The 13,478-nt window shown below is 35.4% G+C and overlaps 1 protein-coding gene across 1 annotated transcript in view; it reads left to right on the top strand.

Annotated features, from left to right (window-relative positions):
• The window catches only part of CNTN5 (contactin 5), a 1,397,849-nt gene that overhangs the window by 101,921 nt on the left and 1,282,450 nt on the right, over positions 1-13,478 (top strand). The window lies entirely within an intron of this gene.

Here is a 13,478-nt window from a genome sequence, read left to right as displayed (position 1 = left end):
ATATTATAAAATCGAATCCAGCAGCACTTTCAAAAGGTAATACACCATGATCAAGTGGACTTCATCCCTGGGACATAAGGTTGGCTCAACATTTGCAAATTAATAAATGTCATTCATCACATAAACAAAACTTAAAAAAATATTATCTCAGTAGATGCAGGAAAAGCTTTTGATAAAATTTTACATCCCTTTATGTTAAAAACTCTCAATATACTAGGCCATAAAGAAACATACTTCAACATAGTAAGAGCCATCTATGACAAACCCACAGCCAGGATCCAACTGAATGAGCAAAAGCTGGAAGCATTTCCCTGAAAACTGGAACAGGACAAGGATGCTCTCTCTCTCTCACTACTCCTATTCAACAGAGTGTTGTAAGTCCTGGCTAGAGAAATTAGGCAAGATAAAGAAATTACGGATAACCAGCTAGGAAGAAAGAAAGTCACACTGTATTATTTTAAATCCTGTCAATTTCAATTTTGAAATCCTTGCTACAAAAATGTTATCACTACACAGTCATTAAAATAAAAATTTTACTGCTTGCATACAAACTACACTACTTTCAATAATCTTCTGTGTTAAATCTAATATAGTCTCTTACATGGAATTTTTGACTTTTAACTTCACAAACTCATATGATCCAAGGCGCAATATAAATGGTAAAACCATTATATCATTAAGTAACCTACAAAGTGAGAAATAAAAATGAAGCTCTAATTGATACAGTTTTATTTTCATGTTCAGAAATTGTATTCTGCTTCAATTTTTGTCCTTCTCATACAGGTATGAAGATGATAAATAATTCTAAATTCTTATTATTTATTGGCTATGATCTGCACTGATAATAGTAACTTAACCCTGACAGTGATTTTTGGGAGAAATGTTCTGTAGAGATATTAAGTCTGTTTTAATTATTGTTTTGTTTTTAATTAGGCAATTTCATTAACAGATTTAGTAAAAAATTTCCATGGCAGCTCAGTAACCTAAATGGTCTTCTAATTAATCTATTAATGCCTTTTAGGTATTCTTACTGTTCAGGTGTATGTCAGGTTGGACAGTAAAACAGAACTTGAGATGTTAATATTTGCAGGACTAGTTCTATCCCTAAATCTCTGCTGCCTTCAAGCTTCTGTTGAAGGAGCTTCTATTGAAATTAGCAAGTCCCTCTTTATCATACTTTCAGTATTTTATTATGAGTGTGACTAAAAGTGGCAGGCAAGAGATACTGTAGAAAGTTTGTGAAACTGTCTGTTTAGCCTTATTCTAAATAGACAGAGGAACGGGCAAAATATGTGCAAGGTGTAATGTGTGATATTTCTCTCTCTTTTGTCTCAGAGGGTAATAATAAAAACCAAGTTGGGATGGGGAAAAAATGCCTGGCTCTGTTTTAGGGTGGAAAGTTGCTACTAAATATCTAGGTAAACTGTTACACCCAGGATGCATAAGCAGTGAAAACTACAACTGTTCGTCTCTCAGTCAATTGTATGAAAATTCTGCATTCCTGTTGGTTATCACTTTAACCTTTCAAAATTCAAATTTTTCTCTCTAATAGATATGTAGATTTATAGGCTCTGCTTCTAATCCTCTTTGCTGTATTATCTTCCACTGGATGTCAGTTAAACTTTCACAATTTTGGAGTTATATGATCTGTCTCCTTTTCCATACATCACTTTACAAAATGTCAGAGCCCAGGAGGAATTTGAGTCTGAGACTCCTGGTATGAAGTGGCACTCTCAGGGAGCCATGCCATTTTCTTTATGGCTACCATTAGTATCTATATGTATTGATGACTTTTTCTTTTTCTTTTTTTTTAACTCCCAATTCCAATTTATCTCTTCAGGTTCAGAACTCAGTAGCTCATGGTCTGTTGCATATTTTTATATGAAGCACTCCCATGTTCATCAAATTCACATGCCCCAAACGGAACCCATTATAGCTTGCTTGCTTTTATATTTATTACTTCACTCACGCTTCTTCCCCACTTACAGTCTTAACATTGAAAAGTAAGTGTAAAAAATGTATCGCATGATTTTCTTCTTTCTTTGTGTGTGTCTTCAATGTCGTAAATGTTCATCTACCAAGTAGATTCAACCACAAACCTGGTTGTCATCTGCTACTCCAGACTACATACTTTCAACTATAAATATCAGTCTAATATTATCTTCCCATCTGGACTGCTTGAGACACGCACTGTGCTTCAAGTCTCGCTCTTCTGTTAGCCGGAGTGAGCCCACTGATCTAACAACAGAAACCTCTTATCTTGTTCCCACTGCCCCTAGAGTCAGCGCTAGCTCCATTGCATAACACAGTACTCTCAAGATCTTACTTCACCAGCTCTCTGCATTTTCTCTCTGATTGGTGTTACCACACACTAATCCTGATAAGCTGTATCCACATCAGATTCCTATCCCTTCACCTCTTTGCCCTTGCAACCCTCTCAACTTGAAATGCTGTCCCACCCTTCACTCACCTCATTACTCTATTAACTGTCCTTTGGGATCTCCATTATATGCCATTCCCTTCACAGAGCATTCCTTCACCATTAGGGTTGTGTGAGGTACTTTGTTCAGTGGTATCCCCTAACCCCCATTAATGTCTTTATCACATATGACAAGTATGTGATATGGAGTAAGATTGGATGATTTCCTTCTTATTTATCTAGCTTGCTTTTTCAGGACTAAGTTTCTTCAGGACTGTCTACTAGGCTTAGAAATGTTAAGATATTTTTTAAAATATAAGACAATTAATGATAAGCAATAGAGTAAATAAATATGATATAATAGAAATGGTTGATAATCACTTTACAGATGATCAACCTCACTCTGAAAACATTAAAAGAAATATAAGCAGGAGAACTGTCCACTCCTGTGGAAAAGAAGCTGAAGCCAGGGAAGCAAACGGCCTCACTCAGCGGGTCCCATTCTCACATAACTCCACAAGTTAAGACCCACTGGCTTGAAATCCTGCTGGCCATCACAGCAGCCTGGAGTCTGCCTAAGACTGCTGAGTTCCTAGTGGGAAGGGTGACTGCCATTACTGTGACTCTAGTAGGCAGTTCTCCCCAGCCAGTGCTAGGGAGACTGGTACATTTGGACAGGGTGGTACTCCCCACAGTCCAGCACAGCAGCTGTGGCAGATCAAGGCCAGACTGGTTCTTTAGGTGGGATCCAGATTCATCCTTACTTATTGGGCAGGGCCTCCCACATGAATTCTATCAACTCTAGCTAGGCTCTTACAGAAAGAACTGTCACCTGCCAGGGACAGAGCACCTTGGGGAGGAGCAGCCAAGGTGTCAGGTTCAATGGACTTAATCTTTCCTGTCTACAGACCAATTCAGAGGAGGGGGATTCTCCCAGCACAGCACAACAGCTCTGCTAAAAGACGTACAGACTGCTTCCTTGAGTGGGTCCCTGATCCCTTGCCTCCTGACTGGGTGAGCGCTCCCAACAGGGGTCACCAGACACCTCATACAGGAGAGTTTGGGCTGGCATCAGGTCAATGCCCCTCTGGGATGAAACTTCCAGAGGAAGAAGCAGGTAACAAACTTTGGTTTTCTGCAGCCTCCACTGGTGATACCCAGGCAAACAGGATATGAATTGGAACCCCAGCAAACTGCAGCAGACCTGTAGAGAAGGAGCCTGACTGTTAGAAGAAGAAAAACAAAAAGAAAGCAACAATAAAAACAACATTCACAAAAACCAATGCAAAAATGCTGAAAATTTCAAAAGCCAGAATGCCTCTTTTCCAAACACTTCTCCAGCAAGGGCACAGAATAGGGATGAAGCTGAGATGGATATACTGACAGAAGTAGGCTTCAGAAAGTGAGTAATAATAAACTTTGCTGAACTAAAGGGTTATGTTCTAACCCAATGCAAAGAAACTAAGAACCATGATAAAAGATCACAGGAGCTGATAACTAGTATAACCAATTTATAGGGGAACGTAAATGACCTGATGGAGCTGAAGAACATAGCATGAGAACTCTGTGATACAAACACAAGTATCAATAGCTGAATCAACCAAGCAGAAGAGAGAATATCAGAGCTTGAAGACTGTCTTGCTGAAATAAAGCAGGCAGACAAGATTTGAGAAAAAAGAATGAAAAGCAATGAAAACAACCTCTGAGAAGTATGGGACTTTGTAAAAAGACCAAACCTACAACTCACTGAAGTACCTGAAAGAGAGAGGGAGAATGGAAACAAGTTGGAAAACACAGTTCAAGGTGTCTTCCAGGAGAATATCTCTAACTGAGCAAGACAGGCCAACATTCAAATTTAGGAAATCCGGAGAAACCCATTAAGATACTCCATGAGAAGATCTACCACAAGATTCATAATCGTCACATTCCCCAAGGTCAAAATGAAGGGAAAACATGTTAAGGGCAGTCAGAGAGAATACTATCAACAGTATTCTCAGTGGAAACCAGAAGACAGTTGTAGCCAATATTCAGTATGCTTGAAGAAAATAATTGCCAATCCAGAATTTCATATCTAGCCAAACTAAGCTTTATAAGTGAAGGAGAAATAAAATCCTTTTCAGACAAAGCAATGCTGAGGGACTTCGTCACCACAAGGCCTGCCATGAAAGAGCTTCTGAAGAAAGCACTAAGCATGGAAAGTAGAAAGTGTTACTTTCTACTTTCTGTAGTGGTGAAAGGCACTACAAAAACACATCAAAGTACACAGACCAGCAACACTATGAAGCGGTTACATTAACAAGTCTGTAAAATTAAAGAGCCAACATTATGATGACAGAATCAATTCAAATATAACAATATTAACCTTAAATGTAATTGGGCTAAATGCCCCAATTAAAAGACACAGTGTGGTAAGCTGGATGAAAAGATAAGACCCATTAGTGTGTTGTATTCAAGAGACACATCTCAAGTGCAGAGAGACACTAGGCTTCAAATAAAAGGATAGAGGAAAGTTTGTCAAGCAAATTGAAAGCAGAAAAAAAACAGGAGTTACAGTCCTAGTTTCTGACAAAGTAGACTTTAAACCCACAAAAGGCAAAAAAGACAAAGAACGGCATTACATAATGATATAAAGCTTAATTCAATATAAAAAGCTAACCTAAGTATATATGCTCCCAATACAGGAGAACCCAGATTCATAAAACAAATTCTTGAAGACCTACAAAGAGACTTAGAAGCCCATACATTAATAGTCAGATAATGTAATGCCCTACTGTCAGTATTAGACAGATCATTGAAACAGAAAATTAACAAAAATAATCAGAACTTGAACTCAGCTCTGGACCAAGTGAACCTGATCGATATCTACAGAACTCTCCACCCCAAAACAACAGAATACATGTTTTTATCAGTGCCACATGGCACTTACTCTAAAATTGATCACATAATTGGAAGTAAAACATCCCTCACCAAATGCAGAAGAACTGAAATCATAACAGTCCATCAGACCACAGCAAAATGAAATTAACACTCAATATTAAGAAACCCACTCAAAACTACACAACTGCATAGAAATTGAACAACTTACTCCTGAATGACTACCTGGTAAATAATGAAATTAATGCAGAAATCAAGAAGTTATTTGAAACCAATTAGAACACAAAGACACAGACTAGAATCTCTGGGAAGCAGCTAAAGCAGTGTTAAGAGGGAAATTTATAGCACTAAATGACCACATCAAAAGCTAGAAAGATCTCAGATCAACACCCTAATTTCACAACTAAAAGAACTAGAGAACCAAGAGCAATGAAACCCCCGAGCTAGGAGAGGACAAGAAATAACCAAGCTCAGAATGAATCTAAAGGAGACAGAGACTCAAAAAACCCTTCAAATATTACAGATACAGAAACTAGTTTTTGAAAATCTCAGTCAAATAGACCACAAGTGATACTAATAAAGAAAGAGAGAATATTCAAATAAACACAATCAGAAATAAGAGAGATACCACCATGACCCCACAGAAACACAATCAACCATCAGAGAATACTATAAACACCTCTGTCCAAATAAACTGAAAAATTTAGAATAAGTGGATAAGTTTCTCGACATATATACCCTCCCAAGATTGAACCACAAGAAGTTGAATCCCTGAATAGACCAATAACAAGTTCTGAAATTGAGGTAGTAATAAATAGCCTGCCAATCAAAAAAAGCATAGGTCCAGATTGATTTACAGCTGAACTTTACCAGAGGTAGAAAGAGGAGCTGGTCCATTTGTTCTGAAACTATTTCAAACAATTGAACAAGAGAGACTACTCCCTAATTCATTTTATGAGGCCAGCATCAGCTTGACATCACAACCTGGCAGAGATACAACAACACAAAAAGATAACTTCAGGCCAGCATCCCTGATGAACATTGATGCAAAAATCCTCAATAAAATAGAGGAAACTGAATTCACTAGCATATTAAAAAGCTTATTCAGCATGACGAAGTCAGTGTCATCCCCCAGATGCAAGGCTGGTTCAACATACACAAATCAATAAAAGTAATTCATCACATAAACAGAACTAAAGATGAAAACCATATGAATATCCCAATAGATGCAGGAAAGGTCTTCCATAAAATTTAACATTCTTTCATGTTATAAACTCTCAATAAACTAGGTATTGAAGGAACATACCTCAAAATTCTAAGAGCGGTTTATGACAAACCCACATCCAATATCATCATGAAAGGGCAAAAGCTGGAAGCATTCCCTATGCAAACTGGCACAAGACAAAGATTCCCTGTCTTGCCACTGTTATTCAAAATAGTATTGGATGTCCTGGCCAGGGCAATCAGGTGAGAGAAAGAAATAAAGGGTATTCAAATAGGAAGAGAAGAATTTAAATTGTCTTTGCAGATGACATGATCCTGTATCTAGAAAACCCCATTGACTTAGCCCAAAAGCTTCTTAAGTTTGTAAGCAACTTCAGCGAAGTCTCAGGATATACAATGTGCAGAAATCACAAGCATTCCACTATACCAAAAACAGGCAAGCAGAGAGCCAAATAATGAATGAACTCCTGTTAATAACTGCCACAAAGAGAATAAAATACCTAGGAAGACAGCTAACAAGGGAAGTGAAGGACCTCTTCAAAGAGAATGGCAAACCACTACTCAAGGAAATCAGAGAGGACACAAGTAGATGGAAAAACATTCTATGCTCATTCATAGGAAGAATCAATATTGTGAAAATAGCCATATTGCTGAAAGCAATTTATAGATTCAACGTCATTCCCATTAAACTACCATTGACGTTCTTCACAGAAGTAGAAAAAAAAAAAAAACTTTTCTAAAATTTATGTGGAACCAACAAAGAGCTTGTAAAGCCAGGACAATCCTAAGCAAAAAGAACAAAGCTGGAGGCATTATGCTATTCAACTTCAACCAGTACTAACAGGTTACAGTAACCAAAACAGCATCATATTGGTACAAAAACAGACACATAGATCAATAGAATGGAATTGAGAACCTGGAAATAAGGCCACACACCTAAAACTAACTGATATTTGAAAAACTTGACAGGAATAAACAATGGGGAAGAGGATTCCTTCTTCAATAAATGGTGCTGGGAGAACTGGCTAGCCACATGCAGAAAACTGAAACTGGATTTCTTCCTTATGCCTTATACAAAAATTAATATGGATTAAAGACTTACACGTAAAACCAAAAACCAGGAAAAATTTTAGGCAATACTATTTAAGACATAGGTATGGGCAAAGATTTTATGATGAAATTTTCAAAAGCAGTTCCAAAAAGAAAACATTGGCAAATAGGATCTAATTAAACTAAAGAGCTTTTGCACAGCAAAAGAAACTATCATGAGTGAAGAGACAACCTACAGAAGGGAAGAAAATTTTTGCCATCTATCTATCTGACAAAGTTCTAATATCTAGAATCTACAAGGAACTTGAGCAAATTTATAAGAAATAAACATTATTAAAAGATGGGCAAAGGTATGAACAGACACTTAAAAAAAAAAAGTACACACAGTTACCATGAAAAAAAGGTTAATATCACTGATTATTAGAGAAATGCAAATCAAAACTACAGTGAGATAGCATCTCACACCATCAGAATGGTGATTATTAAAAATTCAAGAAACAACAGATGCTGGTGAGCTTGTGGAGAAATAGGAATGCTTTTACACTGCAGGTGGGAATGTAAAGTAGTTTAACCATATGGAAGACAATGTGGAGATTCCTCAAATATTTAGAACTGGAAATACCATTTGATGCAGCAGTCCTGTTACTGGGTATATTCGCAAAGGAATATAAATCATTCTATTATAACTATACATACACATGTATGTTCATTGCAGCACTATTCACAATAGCAAAGACATGGCATCAAATGCCGATCAGATCAGTGATAGGCTAGATAAAGAAAATGTGGTACATATACATCATGGAATACTATGCAGCCATAAAAATGAAATGGAATCATATCTTTTGCAAACCTGGATGAAGCTTGAAGCCATTATCCTCAGCAAACTAATTCAGGGACAGAAAACCAAACCATCTTATGTTCTCACTTCTAAGTGGGAGCTGAACAATGAGAACAAATGGATACAGAGGGGAGAACTACACACTAGGAACTGTCCAGGGAGGGTGAGTCAGAGAGAGCATTAGGGAAAAGAGCTATTGCATGCCGGGCATAATACCTAGGTGATGGGTTGATAGGTGTCACAAACTACCATGGCACACGTTTTCCTATGTAACAAACCTGCACATTCTGCACATGTACCCTCAACATAAAAAATATATATATAAATTTGCAAATTATTTGCTACCAATTTGAGATATCATTTACAATTAGAATATATTATAAATAAGTCTATTTCAGATGTTGATAACCATGGGAATATAAACATTTTCATGTCACTGGTATAAACATAGGTTACTTTAATTTTCTGGCAGGAAATTTGACACTATGTATCAAGTATCTAAGCATCACCATGTTAAGATCATGCTAGAATTAACTATGTATTTCTACTAGAAATTGATTGTAATAATCTGATGAGTTAAATTATGTGTGAAGGTACCACTAATATTTTATCAAAATGGAAAATCATAACCAAATGACACAAAATAAATTATGTATGAAAATGCTATGTTGTGGAATAATGCACAGCCAACATAATGATAATTATGATCAAGTTTCTAATTGCATATAAATGATTATGTGATGTACTCGGTAACATATATAATATTCAACTGTAACTATGTGGAGCTATGTGTCCAGCAAAAGGAAATAAATGCCGGAAACTCTAAGAGGTAATAATCTTCTATTAGTAGTATAATGAATGACTTTTGTCATTTCTTTTTTATGTCTTCTAAAATTTATATCATGAACATTTATTCCACTTCCACATAGAACACTGTCATGTAAGGCTTGCAATGTTCTGCTAATTTCTAAGCTTAAAAACCTCTTATATGTCATTTCATTTATTCATTCATTGATTTATTCATCAAATGTTGGTTAATCAGCAAGAAATAAGACAAGGTCTATTATCTCTCCTTTCTACAGGAGAAAGACAAAATATGAGGAAGTAAGCAAATAAATACATATATAAGTAAAGTCAAGCAAACATATAAATAATTGATTATTGTAATACATGCTGTGCAGTAAATGAGTAGGCAATAAATAGAGGGATATGATAGAAAGTAACTCATGGAGAAAAATGATAGGTGATAATTGATAATTAAAAGAAGTCAACCATGTAAAAGACTGAGAAAGGGCATTCTAGTCAGAAGTAATAGCAAGTGCAAAGACGTTAAGGTGAACATAGGCACAGTATGCTCCAGATACAGAAAGAAAGCCAGGTTGCCTGAAATCCAGTGAGCAGAGGAAGTGTGGAAAGATAGAATGTGGAAAATCATCTATGCCATGGTAAGGAATTTGGATGCTAGGTATAATAGAAAGCCCTTTAAGATTTACCTTGCATAATGTTTTCTTTGATGGTCATAACATTTCTTTTTTTTCCCCAACATACAGTTTCATATATTTCTCATACTTCTGCTCAGTGAAAGTAATTGCATTTATTGCTGACTTTGTATTTTTCTTCTACTAAATACTTAGGTGTTTACAGTAACCGTTCTACAAATTACATGTTGTATATTTACATACATTTAAATCGGTTCCAAGATCTGTGTCCGTGATTACCATTTATTATTTATTTGCCCCTCATCTCTCCCTTCTAAGAGGTTAGTTCTAGAAAAAATATTTCTTCTGTTTTTCACCACTGTACTTCAAGTGATTTCACTGTGCATTTCACGGAAGCTATAATAAATATTTGTTTAATGCATGAATGTAATCATGTTTTCCATTAGATTGTAAAAAGTATACAACAATACTGACAGCGTTATATAAACACTTTAAATTCCTATTCTAACCTCCTTTTTACCTTCTTCTCAGCATTTCTCCTTTCATAAGGATATAATTCTAAGGCCAGGTATTGTTCTAATCATACTCTAATCTGGCCATTCTTTTTACTTCTCTATTCTCTAAATTAACATTTGTGTCTTTCTCCAGCCTCTCTAACTGGACAATCCTGTGTATTTTCACAGTCCAACTATGAAAACGCTCCTCACCCTCACCTCTTATTGGGATAGAGACCTGAATCCCAGATTGTGTTTCTAGCATAGATCAATCAACAGAAACATAGTCAGGGCACCACTTTGCTCGATAATTTCTATGTGAATCTTCTGTTCATTGCTCCTGAAGTATATATCCCAGAACTAATTATTTTTTTGCCCCTTGATTTGGAATTTTTATTAATAGCACCAATTCTATTAATAAAATCACTAAAATTCAAAACTACAAATTTACCATTAATATGTTTTGTATCTATCCTATGATCCTATTTCCTCTACTCCTGCCGTCTCACCCACCCATTGCTCATGCACAAAACTTTATTTTGTATGAACTAATACCCATTTTTTTTACTAATCAAACATATTTTCTTGTCTGATATATGCCTTTTATGTATACCCATATTCTTTTCCCGAAGCTGCAGCTTATCAGCTATCAAATAATCAAGAGACAGGAAGAGGAAATGGCCACATATAATATAGTTGTAATTGTCACAGGCTACACAGATAGAAGAAGGCATGAAAGGACATCGGGTTTTTATGGATGGGTGATATCTGTATTTCATCCACTGTTAATGAATTTTGGCATACACCAAGATCATGTAACATATTAAATTTAATATTCAGGATTTTGTCATGACTGAATTAGACTCCGATATGGAAAACATAATTTATGTTTAATTTTAATGAGATACATTACTAAGATGCTGAGAAAATATTCAAATTATCACATATTGAACAAGCAATACATCTACTTATGAAGAAAATAGCTGACTTACACTTATGCTGATGTTTGTTAAGAATAAAAATTATTATGCTATATAACCCTTGTACAGAAGACTTCTGTTGCCATAAATTCACTTGAAATTTTACTTTACCAAGAGATGTGGGAATGACCCTTAGCAAGGCTATGCGTACTTTGTGTGTTTAAACTTCATGCATACTGAATACTTATAGACATCTCAGTTGGGCATTCTACTGTTTCAATTTAAGCAAAGAAAATAGTCTCGTTTTAAACAAAGCATCTTCTGAAGCAGATGCAAAGGGTATTTGTAGAATTACAAAATTGTCAGATCCATTAGAACTGTTTCTGGTCTTTCAAATTTATATTGGCCCACATACTTAATACTTACTTTCTTGATTGCTCTCTCTCTCATTTGTACTTATTATACAAGGTAGTTTTTGTGTCACAAAGGTGAGAAAATATGTGGATAACTTTTAAAATCAGGCCAGAGTAAAAGAATCAACCTATGAAGACCCAACAGCAATATTGTGAAAGGTTATCACATTTTATTAAATTGAGGTGGGTTTTTTGGCCTATTTTAAAAATTATCTAAAGGTATAAGTACTCTTAGTTGTAAGGAAATACACTGTATTACTCCTTAGTTTTCACACATCATTTCCAGAAATAGTTCACCTTACAACACCCTCATCTGACATTTAAAAGCTCAGAGCACTCTAGTGTCTGCCAGATTCTATAAAACTAACTGTGTCTGTGGCCTTTTTTCTCCCTAGAAACTTCATAAGCATACATCAATCTGCCAGAAATGGTGATTATTTGAGCAGAGTAAAGTGAGGGTATTCCTCCTCCACACCTTTAACATTAACATTTTCACTATAGACATCCTTTTGGCATTGAAAGAGAAATGAAAAACTGTGTGTGTATACCATTATCTTTGATCTATAATATAAAACTAGCTTTTGTATTTTCCATTAATTTAAAACACTTGTTCTTAAAAGATGTTAGAGTTAACAAGTTTTCACTCTTGAGCTAGCCGAAGTTTTTAGCTGATTTCTTTTGAAACCTAACTTATTTAGATCAGATATTTTATGTTGTATATTATATAAACATAATTATTTCATTTTTATTACCTCAATATATCTCACCAAAATATTTTAATCAATACATATATACATAGTATAATTCAACATGATAGTGTTAGATGTTTCTATTTGTTATTAGCATTTTTTAATTTAATAGCTTTAGCTTTTTTTTTTCCTCTTTGTGCATTCTATTCCAGGTATAAATCTTCCTATAAGGACAAAATGTTAAGTAGAGGTAAAACACTACAAATTCACATTTGGCAACTTTGATGTAGAAGCATTTGGCAGTTATGTTAAGTGGGAATGAGTGATTTTTTAAAATAGTATGTATAAACCCAGGTGCATTTTTTAAATGGATGAAAATTTTCAATCACTTATAGGTCTTGAACCAAGATAATTTTACACTTTATTTTTAAACAATGTTGTGATGCATTATAGGATGTTTTTGACATTTAAATAAATGGTTGCATCAGCTGTTGAATATCTTAAATTAATTGATTATGCATCGGAAGTAAAACTTTTGTATAATGAGATTTTGAAACTTCTTCAAAGAAACTATATGTCTTTTACCTACTTCATTAGTTCGATTAAAATAACTGATTTCCAAAGCCCACAAATAGCATTAGACACTCAGCACTAAGCCATAAAATAAAGCATCTATTTGGTGAATACTTATATATTTTATTGGTGTGAAGATATTGAAATGTAAAAAAATATGGTTCTGAGAAAAGATAAATGAAGCTGGCTCTCAGTCAAATATTTTGTCTTGAGAAGATTTACTTTACTTTTTCTGTTTTCAGCAAAAATAGATATGGTAGCAAATAAAACTACAGCTGGCTGGGTGTGATGGCTCATACCATTAATCCTAGCACTTTTGCAGGTCAAGGCGTGTGGATTGCTTAAGCTCAGGAGTTACAGACCAGCCTGATTAACATAGGGAAACCCTATCTGCACTGAAAATAAATTTAAAAATTAGCCGGGCAAGGTATCCACATCTGTGGTCCCAGCTACTTGGGAGGTGAGGTGGGAGGATCCCTGAGCCTGGGAGGCAGTGGTTGTAGTGAGCCTAGAGTGCACCACTGCACTTCAGCCTGCATGAC

The sequence above is a fragment of the Sapajus apella genome, unplaced genomic scaffold (genome assembly GCF_009761245.1).
Source record: "Sapajus apella isolate SASKATOON/1434 unplaced genomic scaffold, GSC_monkey_1.0 scaffold34, whole genome shotgun sequence".
Lineage (NCBI taxonomy): Eukaryota > Metazoa > Chordata > Mammalia > Primates > Cebidae > Sapajus > Sapajus apella.
This window is presented reverse-complemented; position numbering and strand designations above follow the sequence as displayed.